Source organism: Patagioenas fasciata, chromosome 19, assembly GCF_037038585.1.
Source record: "Patagioenas fasciata isolate bPatFas1 chromosome 19, bPatFas1.hap1, whole genome shotgun sequence".
Lineage (NCBI taxonomy): Eukaryota > Metazoa > Chordata > Aves > Columbiformes > Columbidae > Patagioenas > Patagioenas fasciata.
In genome coordinates, this window is record NC_092538.1 from 4,585,876 (window position 1) to 4,605,959 (window position 20,084).

A 20,084-nucleotide genomic window follows, 5' to 3' on the forward strand; every position below is an offset into this window, starting at 1 on the left:
GAATCTGCCGTAACTGATTGCTACATCTCTCTAAAGTTATTGCTTGGGTTTAACCTCCTCTTGTGCTTTCTCCCTTCTGCAAGCTTTGCATTTTTGGCAGCCTTTTTAACGTCATAGTGAGTGGATTTAAGTATTTAATGCAATCAAAGCATTTCAAGCTCATAAAAATACAGCCTGCAAGACTGGCCTGTGTTGTGTTCGGTCACCGCAAGTCTGGTTGTTCCTGGCAGGGAAGGGATGTTCTCCTGAAAGATATCTAGAAAATGTACTTTGTGGGAAACCAAACTATGAGTTATGTGATTCGTGGCACAAATGCTCTTGTGATTTGATAGCTGTGGCGTTTTTGATTTGGGACAGCAGTGTGTGAGCTCTGCAGACTCAGCAGCCTTCGCCAGTAACCAGCACTGCTCTTGCAGAGCTGTGAAGTGGGGCCCAGAAAGTACGTGATCACCCCATGAAATGCAGCCAGATGTTTTATAGCTGCACAGCTGCCCACAGAAGTTGCCAGTAACCCCTGCAAGTTGTGCAATGTCAGGGCCAACTGCAGGTGCGCTGCCTGCTGGGGAGGGATTTTCCATTTTGTAACCTGATGTCTTCAAAGTCATCACAGCCAAGATTCCTCTTGGCCGTGCGCAGCTTCCTCTGCTGCTGAGCCTGGACTTCGGGGACACTTCTGCCACGTGTGAGGTTGTGCCCTCAGTGGTCGGGGTTATACTGGGCCGTATAACATTCATTTCTTTCCTCATGTTAGTCAATTTTACTTTATTTTTTTAACACTGGTGTCATCCCATGTTCCCCGTGCTGTGCACATCCTCCATCTTTCCCTGATCCCTAGTATACAAATCTTAAGTACATCTCATTTTGGATACAAATGTAATGGAGTTGTGTAGGATCTACTACAAGGATAAATTAAACGATGTTTTTTTCTTCCCAAGTTCAATGAAGCGTAGACAAACAGAGCGTATGCAGCCCAAAGGCAATAAGTGTGAAAGTGTAGTGGTAAAATGGAAAATAGCTAAATAGAACTGCACTAATTACCTTCAGAGTCCTCTTATTTGAACATTAGAAATGTGTGTCCAATTTTCATGTGTGCACTTCAAAAAGGATGTTGGCAAAGTAGAAAGGATTTGGAAAAGGGTTACAGGAAAAGATATGAAAATCGTGCCACCTAAAGAGAGACTTAGACGCTTAATCTTTTTATCTCATTTGAAAAGGAGAATAAAAGATTACTTAAAGAAGAGATCTGTGATAATAATGACACTTTAATCTGAAGTTAGCACTAGAGCGGTGTTGGGCAGCCGCAGACAGCCATGGGGAAGTGATCCGGGTTTGACCGTGGGTGTAACTGAACACTTGTGCAGTTTTAGCATTGGGTGTCATCTGCTGCTTGAAATCTGTGGTCAAGACTGAACCCTCAAACTGTAGATCTGATGAAGTTGCAAAACAAGCCAGACAATGGTAGTGGAACAATGGCAAAACCAACGTACCTAATTTTCAGTTGAACTTCAAGGAGTTTGGGAATGTAGGTAGGCAATGGGACTGTCACTAATGTTTGTGGCAGATACTCAGCCATGAAGATGATGGTGATAAAGCAAGAACGGGTAGGCTGAAAATTGCAAGGAGGACTTCAGGCCTGCTTTTTGGTCCATTCTCTTGTAGCATTATTAAATGTTGAGGTGCTGCTACAGGGATTGAAAGAAACATGATCCCTTTTCTAAAGCATGTAATACCCATATTTGGGGAGAAGGAAGTCTGTGGATGATGGGAATACATTTAAACCGGCACAAAACCCTTGAGTTAGAACTCTTCAGTGTCAAGTTCTGCCCACGAGCTCTGGTGAAGTGGGGCTACCTGTGGAAGCTGTTGCAGCCAGTGTGTGTCTGCTTTTGACAGCGGGGTGGGAGGGACTGGGGAAAGCATTGGAAATGAGAGGCTGCAAGTTTCACATAGCAGTGTTTTGCAGGTATTTAGCCTGGACAAAGGCTCCTTACTCTCTGTCATTTTTGCTACCATCATGCATCCTTTGTATTCTGTCTCTTCTTAAACTTCCTTCCCATCAGCCAGACCTCATCCTACATCAGTTCTCTGCTCCGTATACCTTCACTTGGGAAAATATATTTTCCTTTTGTAAATGTGCAAGGACACACATGGCTCTTAAGCTGTCAAGAGCAAACCCAGACTGAATCCTGCTGGAGCAAACAGCACCAGGACTCAACCTATAACATCTAAGCTGTGACCACCTCGAGGTCAGAGACATTTAGAACTGGGGTACAACTTGGGCCCAGATCCAGTTATTAACAGCAATTCTGAATGGACACATCTGTCGATATCAGCTTTCAGAATTCTCTGTTCTCTGGTGCCGCAGCCCCTCTTGGTCATCATGAGAGCACAATATATTCTGATTTTCTTTCTTTCAGCATCTAGTCCACATCATTGCTTCATCTTGAGCTTTCCTTGAAAGAAAACACTGTTACAGCACCAGGTGCATCGCAGCTCCTGGAGAGGAGAATAATAAACAGCTTGTTGAGGTAAATGGAAAGATTTTGCTTGAGCTATGTGGGCTTTTGATCAGAGAGGTTAATCAGAAAGGCATTTAGACATATGCCTAAGGAATAGAAATTGGCTTTAAAGAGAAATACATACTACATTAGAATAAATTACAAGGTAATGCGATTTGGTAAAGTGGGGTTTTTAACAGTTGAAAGTGGAGTGGTCTTTTAATCCATGAAGCCTGTTCGTTTATTTTAATCATGAGTTTACAAAACCTACAGTAGAGCAGACTATAAAAGATGTAACTTATTTAAATTACGCTTTAAAACCAAAGAATGTCTCTGTACCCAGGTACAAGGAAGCGTGGCATTATGCTAAAAACATACCCTTACAGGCTGTTCCTCACGGTGGCAAATCTCTGCGGTGTCATTTTTCAGATGTGTTTGATTATAAGTCATGCTTGTACTTCAAATTATAGGAAATTGAGTGTTCAGTTTTATGCTTACAAGAGATCTTTGAATTTTAATTCAACTTACAGCTTGTGTAATATTTTCTCTAGTCCTAACACGTCGTTGTCAGCTCTGCAGAGTGTATTTCAGTACAGTTTGGAAACATTCTTTGCTAGTAAGCACTTCTATCTTGGCAATACTAAAAGTGCTTTTCCATATCAGCAACAGTGCATGAATGCTGAAAACTCACTCGAGAATTGTGCTGTGTGTTGAGAGAGGTTCTAACTCAAAAAAGCAAATGCATAACCGGGAATTGTATTTAGAAATTCACTAGGGTAAAAATAAGAATTAGTTATATTTGATGCAGAATTTAAGTCTTATACACAGAATTTTCTTCACAGCCCCAAATTTCTGAATAAATGTAAATACTAGAAGAAAATTATTATAGAACACAGTCCTTGTATGACCTTTGAATCTGTTTCTACATTCTGTAGTCAGGATGCTATTAGGGAAGATAATTTCTCAAGTGGCGGCACAGTCCACTGGCCATGTCCAGTCTCAGTTTAAAAACCTCCAGGGCCGGTGAGTCCAGCACCTCCCTGGGCAGCCATTCCAATGCCTGATCACTCTCTCTGCACAGAATTGCTTTCTAATCTCCAGCCTCAATTTCCCCTGGCAGAGTTGAAGCCCCTGCCCCCTTGTCCTATTGCTGACTGCCTGGGAAAAGAGACCAATCCCCCCTGGCTAGAACTGCCCTTCAGGTCGTTCTAGAGCGTGCTGAGCTCAGCTCTGAGCCTCCTCTGCTCCAGACTGAACAAGCCCAGCTCCCTCAGCCTCTCCCCATAGGGCTTGTGCTCAAGTCCCTTCCCCAGTCTTGTTGCTCTTCTCTGGACCCGCTCCAGCACTTCAATCTCTTTCCTGAGCTGAGGGGCCCAGAACTGAACACAATACTCCAGGTGTGGCCTCCCCAATGCAGAGTACAGGGGAAGGATCACTGCCCTTGTCCTGCTGACCACGCTATTTTGGATACAGGACAGGATCCCACTGGCCTTCTTGGCCACCTGGGCCCACTGTTGGCTCATGTTGAGCTTCCTGTCCATTAGTCCCCCCAGGTCCCTTTCTGCCTGACTGCTCTCCAGCCACTCTGTGCCAGCCTGGAGTGCTGCAGGGGGTTGTTGTGGCCAAAGTGCAGGACCCGACACTTGGCCTTGTTGAACTTCATCCCATTGGAATCAGCCCATTTTTTATGTTGATATTTATCATTTAGTATTTAGGAGTTATAATAAAAATTAGGAAATCAGGCAATGTTCTCAATGCAAGATGAGTGCAAATCTCTCTGGAACTTTACTGCCAGTTATCCCTGCAGGAGGAGGTGGGCAAAACCTTTGGGAGGGCCACGCTGAATCGTGTGTTAACACGAGAGGGGAAAAAAGCCTAGTAAAGTTTCAGTAATCTTGGCTTGAAGGGTAATTTTCTTGTCAGCTATATAATTAATGCACCATACATTACAGTAGCCCATTGTTATTCTAGAATGCCAGGATACATTTCAAACTGAATAGCTGTTTAACAAAACACTTGGCAGATTTATTACCCTCAGGTGATTCTGTCAGTCAGCATTTTCACATGTTTAGCCTGAAGTAGGCAGAATCAATTTTGGTATCTATTTTGTGAAATGCCGAGCTGTTTAAATTAAACTACACACACACATGCACAACCCCCTAGAAAATCAGGACTTGTATTGGATCTTCATCTATCAGCAATGAAACCAGGATTACACTTGCAAGCTCCTTGGTTTTTTCCCTTTACAGTCAAGGCATTGTCTGCCGCTTCCAATATCTACAAAGAGGTACTTTATGGTCATTTTCAGGTAATGTCTTCAGTGTTATGTTTGTCTTTTCATTATTTCACAGAACACTTATCTGGCAGCTTCAGAAACTGAGGTTCAGCAATAACTGTGCGTGTACTGGAAATCCTTAGACATGGAGACATCACGTGGAAATCGCTGTTGCCAGTTCTGCAGAAGAAATCAAGGTGCGATTGAGTATTGGAGAGAAGTGAATTTAATGATGCCTCTTATGATAGGCTTAGAACTTCTTCTAAGAAAAGGTTGGTTTAAGTTTCTTGTTTTAAGTTATTAGGATGTCAAGGATGGAACAGTATTATTTTCATTTTTCAACAGGAGAAACAGAATGCAGGCAGGAGCTGCGTATAGCCCAGCTATGAAGATCCAGATCAAAGGTGGTAGATGAGAAACAAACAACTTATATTGCAAGTTTGAAGCAGCAAAACATCACATAATCATATTCTCACATTTTCTTTGTTGAGACAGCATAATTTTCCACTCTCCAAGTACTCAGTGAAATATTCTTGGATTTCTTTTTTACTTTAACCTAAAATGAAGAAGGAATCCATTCACTGTATCAGTTGTTTCCTCACTGCTGCCTTCTGTCATATTTCTTCTTTTACAACTGTGCTTGCTTTTTTTTCCAAGTTTTGAAGTTTATGAACTGCCAGAGCTGTAATTTCTTTCCTGTTTCACAATAGGTGTCTTTGCTAGAGGCTGAAAAGGCAGCAGAGAGTAAAGGCAGGAATGGGGGGGAGTCTTAGTGCTCACACCTGGCCTTAATTGATCTTCTATTAACAAATTTAAAGGGAGGGAATTTTAATTTCAAAATATCAACAAGAATTTCCTCCCCCAAGCATTCAGGTAGTCAAAAATAAGCATTTTAAAAATTATAACTTAAAAAAGAGAAAGGGTGTGATCATTGCATGGTATAACCTTGAGAGGAGGAAGATAATTTGAAATAGATTCCAGATTAAAAACTTCAGTGAGCTTAAAAAACTAAAATAAAAAATCCCCCAAGTTGGGCACTTAAATACTACACCTGCTGAATGGCCTGTGGGATCGAATTCAGAGAAGCCAGGGTGACTAAGTGGGCCAGGTTTGTCACTGGGAGATGGTGACGATGTCAGTCACTGTCAGTCCATCTGCACTTGTCAGCCAGATACGGTTGTTCCCTCCCTCACAGTCAGTCGACTGTGAATGTGACAGTCGCACTAGACCTTCCCATGGGGAGTGGCTTTTCAGATGTGGCCAATTGAGCAAGCTTTAATTAAAGACCAGCACATACATATGCGTATGAAGCAGTAGCAGGTGTACAGCTTCCTTGGGAGTTGGTGAATGGGTGGAAAGGAGGCGGCAGAGGGTTTTTCTTCCCCCTCTGCTGCCTGGTGACCTGTCTCACCCCTGCCAGCTCCCTCTGGGACAGCCGAGGGCCGTGTCCGTCCCCGACACCGTGTCTGTGACACCGCAAGCCAAGACAGTGACGGCTGTTTCCCAGCAACGGGAGACAGAGAGGTGTGGGGATCAATGACATCTCAAAGTGTTACGATTTTCTAATTGATGTCAGACCTTGCCATGCAGTTCTGATTTTAACAAAGGTTCCCTGGGAAATACTTGTAACTCCCCAGAAAACGACTGACTCACGAGTTTCCCTGAGTGGTTGTGTTACCCTGTTTCACTTGCAGCACCACAAACCAACCTGTGGTGCTGCCTGTGCAGCAGGTGGGCTTTGTCACAGACCAAATAATCTCTGGCTAGTTAGGCAGTTCCTAACCTTAACTCACCAGCCTTTTACCCATAGCTGAATCTATGGCTATGTGCTGGGACCACATGAAGATGCGATGCAGTCCAGAACTGTAATTCTGACAGCTGAGCTAGCAAGTAATTAATTATTTTTATTTGTAAATTTTTAAGAAAGCATTCACTAACTTTGAGTATTCCAAAATTCTTTATTTTTCCCCCACTGATTTTTGGTGTGCTTCAGGAGAACACAGTGTTCACATTTTAACTGACCTTTTTACGGAGTCCATTTCAGTTTCTGGTGAGAATACGAATAAACAGAAGGTACAGAATTCCCACTCTAGTGGTTAAGGTTAAAGACCTTTTCCTGCCTCATGTAACTTTGAGGGGGAATAGATCTCTCTTGATATTCAGCTTTGAAAAAACCCCAAACTTCTTTAAAGAGGTAGTGATTTTTTCCCTTAACAAGTAGTTTCTCAAGACACTCACAGAATCCCAGAATGTCAGGGATTGGAAGGGACCTGGAAAGCTCATCCAGTGCAATCCCCCCATGGAGCAGGAACACCCAGCTGAGGTTCCACAGGAAGGTGTCCAGGCGGGTTTGAATGTCTGCAGAGAAGGAGACTCCACAACCTCCCTGGGCAGCCTGGGCCAGGCTCTGCCACCCTCACCAGGAACAAGTTTCTTTTCATCTTTAAGTGGAACCTCCTGTGTTCCAGTTTGAACCCATTACCCCTTGTCCTACCATTAGTTGTCACCGAGAAGAGCCTGGCTCCATCCTCCTGACACTCAGCCTTTAGATATCTGTAAACATGAATGAGGTCACCCCTCAGTTTCCTCTTCTCCAGCTCCAGAGCCCCAGCTCCCTCAGCCTTTCCTCACACAGGAGATGCTCCACTCCCTTCAGCATCTTTGTTGCCCTGCTCTCCCAAGTTGTATTTGCAACCTTGTGCACGCTGGGTTACATCCACTAGAACTGAGTCACAGTGCACGACAGGGAGATAAATTAATCGAGAACTGGCATAGAGTTCTTGCAGATGGAGGAGATTTCATGGGACAGATTCCTCCCTGGAGTGAACTGACTTGATTTGAGTTTCCTTAGAAATGATTTGACCTGCAGCACTGACGTTGCAGAAGATGTGTGTGTGAGCACTGTCTGTGAGCCGGGGCTGAGCGAGAGAACAGCTCTCCTGAGCCAGAAGCTACATCTGCTCTGTTATGTTTTATAGCGATTTATTCTCCGTGATGTGTGTCCAATCCCTCTTTGAGTCTGTTTTCTTCGCACCCGTGGCATCTTGTGACAATGAGTTCCAAAATTTGACTTGTTCTGGCAGAAAATGTCACTGGTGTCCCAGAGCTCTTGTAGTATGAAATAGACCTTTTTCTGCCTTATTCACTTCTGTGTGCCATTTGTAATTTCATAGGCTTCTAGCGTAGCAGATTCTCTCTTCAGTCCTTGAGCACATCTTTAGGCAAAGTAAACCTAAGTAGGGCAAACCTGTAAATGTTCCTATATAATCTGCAACAAAATACAGCTCAAATCCTTCAGCATGTTATGAATACACAGTTGGGTCCAGTGTGCTGAGTGCTTATGGAGAGATTTTCAATGTCTTGGCCCTAATTTGTCTTCCAAGGGACACAGATGTCCAGCTGTCCTTTGAAAACTTCCCTCTTCCGCCCCTTTTTCCCCAATATTCCAGTGTTTGAGTTGATGCTCACATACAGATGATTGTTGCCAACCAGTCTATACTCTGCATTGTCCAAGAGGTTTTCTAATCCCTCAGAGCTGGCTGTGGTTTGGCATATTGTTAGGAAAAAATATAGTCCTAAAGATTTCACAGATGGAATTCTAACCATACCCTTAGGTATGCTGTTCTGGTGATTAATTATCCCCAAACTGTTTGCTTTATTTTCCATTCAAGTGTGCCTAGTTTCAGCTCCCAGGCATTGGCTCGTATTAAACTTTTTGCCTCTCGAATTAGAGCACACTGTACCATAAGGGTCTCTCCCTACATAGTGTATTCCATAAGTGAATGACCGTTAAGCTGGTTTTCCAGATTGAAGGAAACTTACACAGAGAACTAAGATGGCAAATTTACTTTTACACTGCAATATATGTGAATATGAACTAGAAATAATTTCCATGCTTTTAGTAAGCAGGATAAATCCTTTTACTTGTATTTTGTTTTATATGTTTCCACTTGCTCCATACCTCAAGGCATCCATGAACCATCCTAAAGTATAAAACGATGGCTAGAAGTAAGGAAATAAAATATGAGGCCCACATTTGCTCTCTGATTATTCCCATGCAGGTGCTGGAATTAAGTCTTCTCTGTTCCTTAAAGATCTTCCTTATTCTGCAAACACTCTCTTTGCTGTGGCATTGTCTGAGTTATTTTCATAATTCATAATTATCTTGGTTCTTAAAAATGTAGACATACATTCAAAAGCATGATCCAATCTTGCCTGATTGCCACCACATTGTGTTTGAAGTAATTACCATTCATTTGGCTTTTGAGGCTGTTGAATGAATTTTCCACATGAGATTCCTTAATTTGTACATATTTTATTGCTATAAAATAGGTATTGGCAAGCTGCCTGAACTGCAGTGAAGGCCTTTAATTCCTATCCCTATGTGATGAAACAAATTGTGAACAGGAAGGAGAAGTTGTCCTTACACAGGTGTGAATGCCCAGGTAAAATGACGGTAGCTTAGTTCTGCACTGAAGAGCCAGAGTGGTTAGTTTTCATACAAGACGGATAATGTTCCTTTAGAGTATAAGAGCTCTCTTTTCCTATCCTTGAGCTATTATCCCCATGAGAAAATGTACTCTGCTTGAAGAGGTTATTAGTGCTTTGTGCTGCCTTCCTGCGCACTGAGGAAAACCTCTAAGAATATTAATCCTCCCTGTCCTGTACATCTGTTCTCTCATGGCTGACCAGGCCTTGATTTCAGAAGCACGGAGGTGCCTGACTGCTTTAAATTAGCTACGATAAGGTGGAGGTGAAATAAGAAATGCGTTCTCTGTTCCCAGCACTCCCAGGGACATGGTAAAAGATCCTGGGGGCTTCCTTGACTATGGGGCTCCTTTCCCCCACCGTTAAATTGACGCTGTGTTCTCTATAAAGAGTCTACAGGTAGATTTTAAATACGTCAGAATGCTGTAAGGAGAGGGCAAATGATACAACTGCTCTTGGAGCGTGCCAGGTTTCATAGCTGCTTTTAGCAAAACAATATTATAATAAAATTTTAGAAGAAAGGGGAAGATATGTTTTCAGTTTTGTTGTTCATTTACTGTGAACAATTGCAGGCAAGTTGACAGGTTTCCCTATTTCTCTATCAGGGCACTTCAGGTATAGCGTTTGAGGAAAACAATAACAATTCTTGGCATATGCCCTTGTATAGGCATAATCGGTACAAAATTCTGCCCAGCCCAAACCAACAGAACCATCCCTAGTGATCTAGCATCTCATGTTTATCATAATCACAAGGCTCTCATAAATTAAACAGCAGGACTGTGGAAGCTTTGGATCTGACTAATGAGCACCTGTTGACAATCTGTTGTGTGTGAGATCAAGCCTTGTTTCGTGCTTCTAATGGGAAAGTACAGGAGTTCCCAAAATGCAGAGCTTGTTAAGAAACCTGACTAATAGTACTGAAGCCAAACAAATTGAGGAACGTACTATGCAGGAACACTAGGGCTTCCACAGAGAGTTTCAGGGATTGGTGTGAATGAGGAACATGCCTTGTGGTTACGTTGGGAGGCACAGTCAGAAAGTTGGCTTTGAAGACATTGGGTTCCTCCGTTCAAGGCAGATGTGCTGCTCTGAGACCCGCTGAAGTCCGTACAGCAAAGACGGGTGCTTGGAGGCTTTGTGGGACTTGAAGACCAGCTTTGCAACTTCAGGCATCATAAATACATTCAGAATAAGAAATGTGGCTGATACTGGACATTGTCTTCTTTTCCTCCACCCCATCTATTCAGCATTATCCAGCTGCTAAAGAAACTTTTCTCTTGGTCACAGTAAATCTTTCTTTACCTGCTCGAACCTCTCATGCCTTGACCTTCTGAGTTCCTTTTCACTGTGAGAAGTCTCAGCTGGCCTGGAAAGAACGTTGTGGACACATTTGGCATACTCTGGCCCTCTCAGTGCTGGATCAGTGTAGCTGTTTGTGAAGACATCTAAATTTAAGAACAACGCTTCATGAGCTGCTGCGCAGAGGAGACTCAAGATGCAGTTTCCTGCAGGGCTGATGTTTCAGTGCCAACTATTTCCGTATCAGTTCGAAGGAGCCTACAGTTTCTGTGTGCAAACTGCAGCCTTTTTGTGCTTGCACACAGCAGACACCAGCTCCCTGCAAGCACCAGGAGGTGAGATGGCCTGTACGTCATGTGAGATTTTGCTGTTGTTTCTCAGTGAATGGCAGGCAGGATTCAGAACCCGATGCCTTCCTGTTGCTTGCAGCCCCAGAGCAAGGTCGCGGTGGCTGGTTCTTGCGTTGCTGCGCTGTGTTGTACACACAGACGTGCACAGAGTTGTGCGCCTTCTTGCACCCCCATACCAGAATAAATCAAAAAGCAAGGGCATGTGGTGTAGAAGGAACCGCTGCCATTGGATTGTCAAGCTAATCACAGCACTCTTAGTGCCCTCGTTCTCTGTGATCTCTTCTTCTGGGAGTATTCATAGCCCCTTTGATGAATTTTACTGAGTCTGAGAATCCCAGAGAGGACGAACGCTCTGTTTCATTATGGCAATACATAACTTAATTTTGAGGCAGATCACAGATTTCTGTCTGACATTTCTACCTTTCAACTCTTGCAAGTTTTTCAGCAAACAGTGAAGGAAAGGGAAAAATATAAAGCCACCATGTTAAATGTTAATGTGCTTTTCTTTTCCCTCTGGAGGTAGATCTCAATAAAATGTATAACAGTTCTAAATCTTGTTTCAATACATTTTCGTGTGAAAATATATGAAGTATGGTCTGAAGGGACCAAAGAAAATTCTCATTTGTCCTTTAGGCAAAACTTTTAAAGTGTTCATACATAAAATATGATTGAGAATACCCATGGCATTTCAACTAGAGACAAAGGAAAACAAGGTTAAAAATGTTCTGGATTATCCTAAAAGTGGAAGTTCATTCCTAGCTTCTTCGTGAAAACCTTATAAATAAAATCGTGCAGGATGCGGTTGAGCAGCTGAATGCAAACTTACTCGGTTGAAGAGGGAATTCAGTTAGGGCAGCGCTGGCTATGAAACCTGCATCCCTCGGAGGTGGTGATGGGACCATGTCCTGGCTTGTTGGTGGTCTTTGTATTCTGAAAAACAGAGGAATGTACAGATTTACCAATCAGATGAACTTCCACCTTAACTGTAAATTCTTAGGAACAACCTTTGCAGTTTGGTTTCATCACATAAAACATAAAGCACCAGCCCTGGCTTCACACTGTAGTGAATTGAAATGGAAATGTATGACTTTCTGTCCTCCTGCTTGGAAAAAATGTTTCCTTCATTTCTAGTAGCAGCAACACTCCATCAGAGGGGCCGTAGTTAAGAAAACAGCACAGGCAAACTTTGGAATATACATTTACAAAGAGGAAAAATAGCATTTGTGCTTCAGTTGCTTCCTGCCTCTGCGGATCCCGTTTTGCTCTGTGTGAGCAGCACCTCTTGCTGTTCCATTGCCGCTCTCCAGAAGTGAATAATACTTCGATTTGTGCCTTTTCCTGGGTGGAAGAAGAACAATCCGCATGAAGGGGCTCCCGCAGTCTCCAACCTAGCTCTGGCTGCAGTGTTTCAGAATGGCTGTAGCCTGCAGCAGAAGCCAAGGGCAAGTTTAGACAGGTTGATTTATTGGAGAATCTCAAGAAATGTTTCCTTCTATTTATCGCTTATGTTGCTTCCCCCTGGTCCATCCAGCTGTGTGGGCGGCTGAGCCCCTGAAGATGCTTTGCAGGCAGGAGATGCGTGTGAGCAAAGAGGGTGAAAATACTGGAATCCTTTCAGGCAATGCAAAATATCTTGGCTCCGAGTCTCTGTACAGATCCCCCAGCTTGGGGCAGTGTTGGTGAGCAGTGTGACGATGCCTGTTGTGCGCACTCTTCAGCACTGGTATTGGCACAGTGCATTTGCAGTGAGGTTTGTTTTTGTTTGACAAACTGATACGATGGCTTGCAGGCATTAGAAGGATTTGCTAGAATACCTGTAGCTATCCAGCAAACCAGCTTTCCAAAGTCGAGATCTTAGCTCAGTAGTGCAGGCCAGAGGTCACTGACAGGTTGGATGAGATAACAATCTGCTGGATAAAACACCCCTCTTTATAGAAGTCTCCCCTGATTTTATGTTCCTACATGGGTAACACCATATATGCCCAGGTTCCTTACTTCAATTCTATCTCGAACAACTTTTATGTTATGGTCAGCGAGGTATCATCATTTCTGCTCTGTAGCAGTAGCTGTTTATTTTTTTTTTTTAATTTTTTATTATTTGCAATCCAAACTGACTTCTTTACTACATAACCACTTGAAAAAGAGATGTGCTGCTCACATCAGGAATGCCTCAAGAGAAGGGCAGTCCTGCATAATCTCCTGTCCTCTCACAGAAAACCTTCATATTGGAAAACTGGGGAATATTACTTTCTGGCCCTGCACACTCTCCTGGGTAGAAAGGTCCTGAAACACAATTTATTCTAAAACACACAGTGGTTACAGAGCTAGCACAGTCAATGATATTCCTTTTATTACCACTCAGATGAGAACACAAAATGACATTGGCAAGCAGTGAACTCACCAGAAGGGCAGAGAAAGCCATTAAATTCAACACGCATCATATTTCATAATCAGAATCCTGCAGTCAGAGCTGACACCACTGAATGAGTTTGTTGCAGTCATGATAATATAAAACCTGCTGCATCTGCTTCCCTTGGCACTTTTCTTTGTAGACCCTTGCAGTGTATGGGCTATTAATCATCAGTAGCCAGGGACACTGCAGACCAATGCACTTTGTATTGCATAAATTGAAAATGCATCACTATTAGAGAGAAAACTGCCTTCTGTACGTCTCTATTTAGATAAGCAGTTTCCTAAAGGGCTGCCATGCTATTATGGCTAACCACTTAATTGGAGTTCTTTCCACAGCCTGGTAATTGGGATTGGGGGGAGGGTAATGCAATCCCTTTTGTAGCGTGTGTGAAAACAAGGCAGGGAGCGTGTTCTTCTTGCCTAGGAAGCCTGACAGGGCTTGAGCTGGAGGTGAGAAAACACAGTCAAATATACTGTATCATTTAACCTCACTAAATTAACTTCACAAATGAGAGGGCTGCGTGTACCTGTGAGTGGGAGAGGGACGTTGTGTAACCTGCACATTAATGAATTTTCAGTAGCTGACTGGAGCGACGGGTCACCAGAGGAGGGATGTTGGCTTCCCTTCCGTTAGCTCTGCGCACTCAACAGAGAAGGTAGTGTTTAGGAGAATAAAACAGTTTTGGTGGCAACCTGAGAAAAGGCAATTGTAAATTCAGTGCTCAAAATTGGTCTTTTTTAAAGAGAACCCATTTTATTCTGCTGCTCATTGCAGTGGGTTGAACTAGATAACCTTTGAAGGTCCCTTCCAACCCAAACTATTCTGTGATTCCATGATCATTTGTCCAAGTTTTATACAGGGGAGATAAGTAACTAATGAAAATGGGATATCTGCAGTAGTTTGACAATGGAAGTATAGCTTTTAAAGTGCATGCATTTAACTGCAAATTGGTACCTGGTTTAAGTATTGTCTCTTGAAGGGCTGTGGTCAGTGTTTGGAGCTTCATTGATCCTTGGTTATAGCTGCCCACCCATAATTCTCATTACATCTACCATACTATGCGGGTCTGATTTCGTGGTGGGTGCAGTTGCTGATGTGTCAGAATGACAGAAGTCAGAGCTGAAATTATGTGAACTTGTGTTGTATCCCATGTCTTCGGATATACGCTGGCTCAGAGATAAAGTGCTTATGAGAGAAAGTGCTCAGACCAGATCTAAATCAGAACTGAGTTTAAATTGGGACCTATGCATATAGCTTGTTCACAACTGTGATCTTCAGCCTCTCGCAGCTGCTACCTAACTGAGTGTTCTTACAGATCAGCTACGATTCTTCACATGACTTCCCTGGACGAAGTTCTCTAGAAAGTCTCCAGTCCAACCAGAAATATTTCCTGTCTTGACTGATCCGAACAGGCAGGATCTCTTGTCACTCAGGTACTACTTCAAAGTAACTGGACCTGGGGAAGTGTTTCCTGAGCACATTGGTCAGTAAGTTATCGAGACAGAGCTGGAGGGGATGGAGAGCCTTGGCTGTTTGGTTGAAGCATGGCACTATATTGGCTAGAAGATGGAGAAAGGAGGGTCAGGCTCTAGCCCTGAAATCCCAGAGTTTTGCTTGTCTGTCCATTAACAGTAAGACAGAGGAGTGAAGCCCTGCACCTGGATCAGGTAGGGCTGGCTGATTTAGCTGCTTGGTGCTAACTCAATCTCAAAAAGGCACTAATTCCCAAGCCCTGGCGAAAGAAGTGACAGAGATATGAGAGGCCCCTTCAGGTAGAAAATAGAAGGGGGCATGGTAAGTCATTCCCAGAATTGCACACAGTGTCCTACCAGTTTGTGTCTTGTGACTCTGGGACATAATCCTGTGACAGGTTTATCCAGCCTGCTCCTGTGTGCTTTGGTGCTACTCGGCGTGGCAGAAGTTGAAGCAGTTTGTGCTGTATTCAGTTTCAGCTGAATTAGCTGTCAGAACTGGCTCAGGGAGTATTTGTGTATGTGATAGTGGTGCACAAAAGGGAACCAGGAAAAGGGCTGCACTTTACTCCAAAAAGTACAGTTCAGTTTTAAACTCAGATCACTGGAGAAAGTAATTGGGACAGAGGGGTCGCTTAATACAGAAGTTATGAAGGAGAACAGCATCTTTATGGGAATGACAGTTTTCTCGTGTGTAAAAAACATTAAGGATTGAGCTCCGAAGAAATCTGAAATTACATCTGCTCAGTTAAAAATCAAAACCAAACCAGAACCACTCAGAAGTTTGCTAGTTGCCTTCATCATGCAGTTTAATGAGAATTTCATTTCGCTCTAGGTAAACCCATGGTGAATTATAACCAGCTCTAATTGTTGGCTTTGTGGTAGAGCACTTGATTTGTGATGAAGAACATATCACGACCATCTTCAACTGGAGGTAACAAATAATATGTTCTATTTTAAACTAATTGTGTGGGTTTTTGTGATGTAATTGGGGAAGGAGGAAAACCGTATTTACCTGAGTTCAGGACCAGGGCAGGACTGGGTAAGCAGTTTGATTCTGGGACTGATACCTGTGCGTAATAATCACCTGAACATGAATGCTGCCTGTAGAAAACACAGAAACCGGTGTAGGGAAATTTTCTGCATTCTCTGCTGTCTATCTGAGCCTTGGGAGCTGCCAGATCTGATTTTAAAAGCTAAGAAATTAATATTCAAGTTATGAAAAAGCCCTTTTGAAAAACAAGCAACACTCTCTACTCCAAGTATTGCTACTGCTTAGTATTTGTTTCTACAAAATTACCTATTCAAAAATAATGAAAGTTTTTCTTAAAGAAAAAACAAACAAAATCCCCAAATCCACACACTCATATTTAAAGCTACACATGCTTAAATTTTAGCTTTGAATACAGGTTGTTTTGCAAAAAAATAGTAACATCAAGGCATGGAAGTATCTTGTTGAAAGAAATAAATTATGCAGAAGTTTCCTAAATAATTTAAGAGTTACAGTAAACAAAATTTATGCCTTCTTACAAAACACTCTCAACTCGCTAGCATTTTGTTCCTGTGGTAACAGATACGGGTTCTGTGTTTTGAGGCTTTAATTCTAATCGCACAGAACCCTGTCTTTGGTCAGAGCAGTGTTGCAGATGTGGAGAAATGTCCCAAAATCCCTGTCAAATACTGTGCTAGCATCCTTTCAAGTTGTTTTTTCTGTAAATTAAAGTAGCTGGATGGTAGTATCCTCATCTTTACTGTAAAACTGTTACTGTTATACAGGAAGAGAAGAGCCTTGGCCTTGTCCTCTGGTGAGAGGCAGCACAGTCAGACTGGGTATGGTGTCTCTGTGGACCCAGCAGGAAGATAAGAACTGAGCCTCAAGGCACAACTGATGTACACTGTCCTGAGAACCGTACAGTTTGTATAACACTGTTTGTCTGCCTAAGGCCGAGGTAGAGAGACACGTAGTGTAGTTCTACACTTGGTGAAACCACACGTGCCTTTTTTCACTCTCTGTGTTGGAGTAAACTGAAGAAGAATGAATTGGGAGTGGCAGTGCCCTCCTGAGGAGGGGGCAGTTCAGCCTGAGCCTTGTCTGCTCAGCAGGGAGCGAGAGCAGCAGGAGCAAAGGGTGTGTTAGTGCTCTGTGTGACACGGGGACTGGCCTGGGATGGTACACAACAGAGAGATGTCAGTGCACATTACACAGCAAAAACATCACTGCTGATCACCCGGTAACAGCATATTTTCAGGCTTATGTTCTGGGAATCCTTTCTTCTAGTGCCATGGGGCCTTTTGATTTAGTGCAGTTCTGCACTTACAGGGACACAAAGGGATTTCCTTGCAGACTTCAGTTGTGCGTCCCGCTGGCTTCATGAGGGCAGGAGGGAATGACAGCTAGCTTGATTTGGCAGTAGCCTGGTATTTTCACTATGGGGAAAACACAGCTTTAAAATCACCTAGTTATTTTTGTGAAACAACATGTTCAAGATTGATTACTTGCTTCTGGAAGCTGTTGCAGCTGGAAGTGGAGCTGTTTAAAGACTTACAGGTGCAGCAAGTTGGGGTCATCCACGTAAATCATTGCCTGCTGTTGACAAGGAATTTAAGAGTTTGGGTTAGTTGCTAGGAGAGTACGCACAATTGGATATGTTGAAATCTTAATGGCGCTTCTCCGTACTATTTGATACAGCAGTAAAAAAAACCCAAACAATAAAAATCCCTCAACACAAGATTTAATTATTTCATGAAGTCAGCGGCAATGTCTCAAGGCTTAACATTTTGAAAACAGTTATATGGTCTGAAATATGAAGAAAGTCAGACCGGTTTTCAGTATGTGATTTTTTAAAAATTTGTTTATCCAAGTCATCTTTTTAGATTACTGCTTCGTCCTGTCATTTGTCACAGCCAGCTCTGTAAAGCAGCACAACCAGCTCTCTTCAGCATCAAGGAAAACTTCATTTAAGAACTATATTTAATGAAACCTCCAGTCTTCAAAAAGGGCAAGAAGGAGGACTCGGGTAGTTATAGACCGGTCAGCCTCACCTCCATCCCTGGGAAACTGGTGGAACGACTTCTACTTGGTGCCATCTCAAGGCATATCAGGGATAAGAGGATCATTAGGGGCAGTCAACATGGCTTCACCACGGGGAAGTCGTGCTTGACCAACCTCATTGACTTTTATGAGGACATAACAAGATGGATGGATGATGGCAGAGCGGTGGACGTGCTCTACCTTGACTTGAGTAAGGCATTTGAGACAGTCTCCCACAGCATCCTCACAGCTGAACTGAGGGAGTGCCGTCTGGATGAGCGGGTAGTGAGGTGGACTGGGAACTGGCTGAAGGGAAGAAGCCAGAGAGTCGTGGTCAATGGGGCAGAGTCCAGTTGAGGCCTGGATCTAGTGCAGTGCCTCAGGGGTCAGTGCTGGGGCCGGTATTATTCAATATATTCATCAATGATTTGGACAAGGGAATAGAGTGACTGTCAGCAAGTTTGCTGATGACACCAAGCTGGGAGGAGTGGCTGACACTGGAAGCTGTGCTGCCATCAGAGACCTGGACAGGCTGGAGAGTTGGGCAGGGAAAAATTTAATGAAATAGAACAAGGGCAAGTGTAGAGTCTTGAATCTGGGCAGGAACAACCCCAGGTTCCAGTATAAGTTGGGGAATGACCTATTAGAGAGCAGCACAGGGGAAAGGGACCTGGGGGTCCTGGGGACAGCAGGGTGACCATGAGCCAGCACTGGGCCCTTGTGGCCAGGAAGGCCAATGATACCTGGGGTGGGTTAGAAGGGGGTGGTCAGTAGGTCAGAGAGGTTCTCCTGCCCCTCTACTCTGCCCCGGGGAGACCACATCTGGAATATTGTGTCCAGTTGTGGCCCCTCAGTTCCAGAAGGACAGGGAACTGCTGCAGAGAGTCCAGCGCAGGGCAACAAAAATGCTGAATGGAGTGGAGCATCTCCCGTGTTGCAGTGACCACGAGATGGTGGAGTTCAGCATCTCGTGTGGCAGGAACAGAATAGCAAGTAGAATTGCAACCCTGGACTTTGGCAGGGCTAATTTCGGCCTTTTCAAGCAACTGCTGAGGGAAACCCCATGGGCAAGACTGCTTGAAGGAAAAGGGGCCCAAGAGAGCTGGATTGCATTCAGAGATTGCTTCTTCCATGCTCAGGATCAGAGCATCCCCACACGTAGGAAGTCGAGGAAGGGAGCCAGAAGGCCTGCGTGGTTGAATAGGGATCTGTTGGGTATGCTCAAGCAGAAGAGGCGAGTTTACAGGTCATGGAAGGAGGGACTGGCCACTTGGGAGGAATATAAGGCTGCTGTTAGAGGATGCAGGAAGGCAGCTAGGGTAGCCAAGGCCTCCTTAGAATTACAGCTGGCGAGAGGGGTCAAGGACAGCAAGAAGAACTTTTTCAAATACATAGCAGATAAAACTAATACCAGAGGCAATGTAGGCCCACTGATGAATGAGGTGGGTGCCCTGGTGGCAGAAGACACAGAGAAGGCAGAATTGCTGAATGCCTTCTTTGTCTCTGTCTACTCCACTGGAGGATGTCCTGGGGAACCCTGTACCCCTGAGACCCCGGATGAAGCCAGGTTAATAGAGGAGTTTGCTTTAGTCAATGAGGACTGGGTTAGGGAACAATTAAGTAGTCTGGACGTCCATAAATCCATGGGTCCAGATGGGATGCATCCGCGGGTGCTGAGGGAGCTGGCTGAAGTCATTGCTAGACCGCTATCCATCATTTTTGCCAAGTCTTGGGAAACGGGAGAGGTGCCCGAGGATTGGAGGAAAGCAAATGTCACTCCAGTCTTTAAAAAGGGCAAGAAGGAGGACCCGGGTAATTATAGACCGGTCAGCCTCACCTCTGTCCCTGGGAAAGTAATGGAACAGCTTATCCTTGGTGCCATCTCAAGGCACATCAGGGATAAGAGGGTCATTAGGGGCAGTCAGCATGGCTTTACCAAGGGTAAGTCATGCTTGACCAACCTCATAGCCTTTTATGAGAATGTAACAAGGTGGATGGATGATGGCAGAGCGGTGGATGTGGTCTACCTTGACTTCAGTAAAGCCTTTGACACAGTCCCTCACAGCATCCTCACAGCTAAATTGAGGAGGTGTGGTCTCGACAATAGAGTAGTGAGGTGGGTTGCAAACTGGCTTAAAGAGAGAAGCCAGAGAGTGGTGGTCAATGGTGCGAAGTCCAGTTGGAGGCCAGTATCTAGTGGAGTGCCTCAGGGGTCAGTACTGGGGCCAATATTATTCAATATATTCATTAATGATTTA

The 20,084-nt window shown here is 43.8% G+C and overlaps 1 long non-coding RNA gene across 1 annotated transcript; it reads left to right on the forward strand.

Annotated features, from left to right (window-relative positions):
* Positions 1–1,979: 1,979 nt before the first annotated feature.
* LOC139829411 (uncharacterized) lies at positions 1,980–19,571 on the forward strand. The gene is made up of 5 exons (XR_011741896.1): positions 1,980–2,528; positions 4,850–4,970; positions 14,639–14,756; positions 15,631–15,729; positions 16,572–19,571. It is a non-coding gene; the product is annotated as an uncharacterized lncRNA (long non-coding RNA).
* Positions 19,572–20,084: the final 513 nt, after the last annotated feature.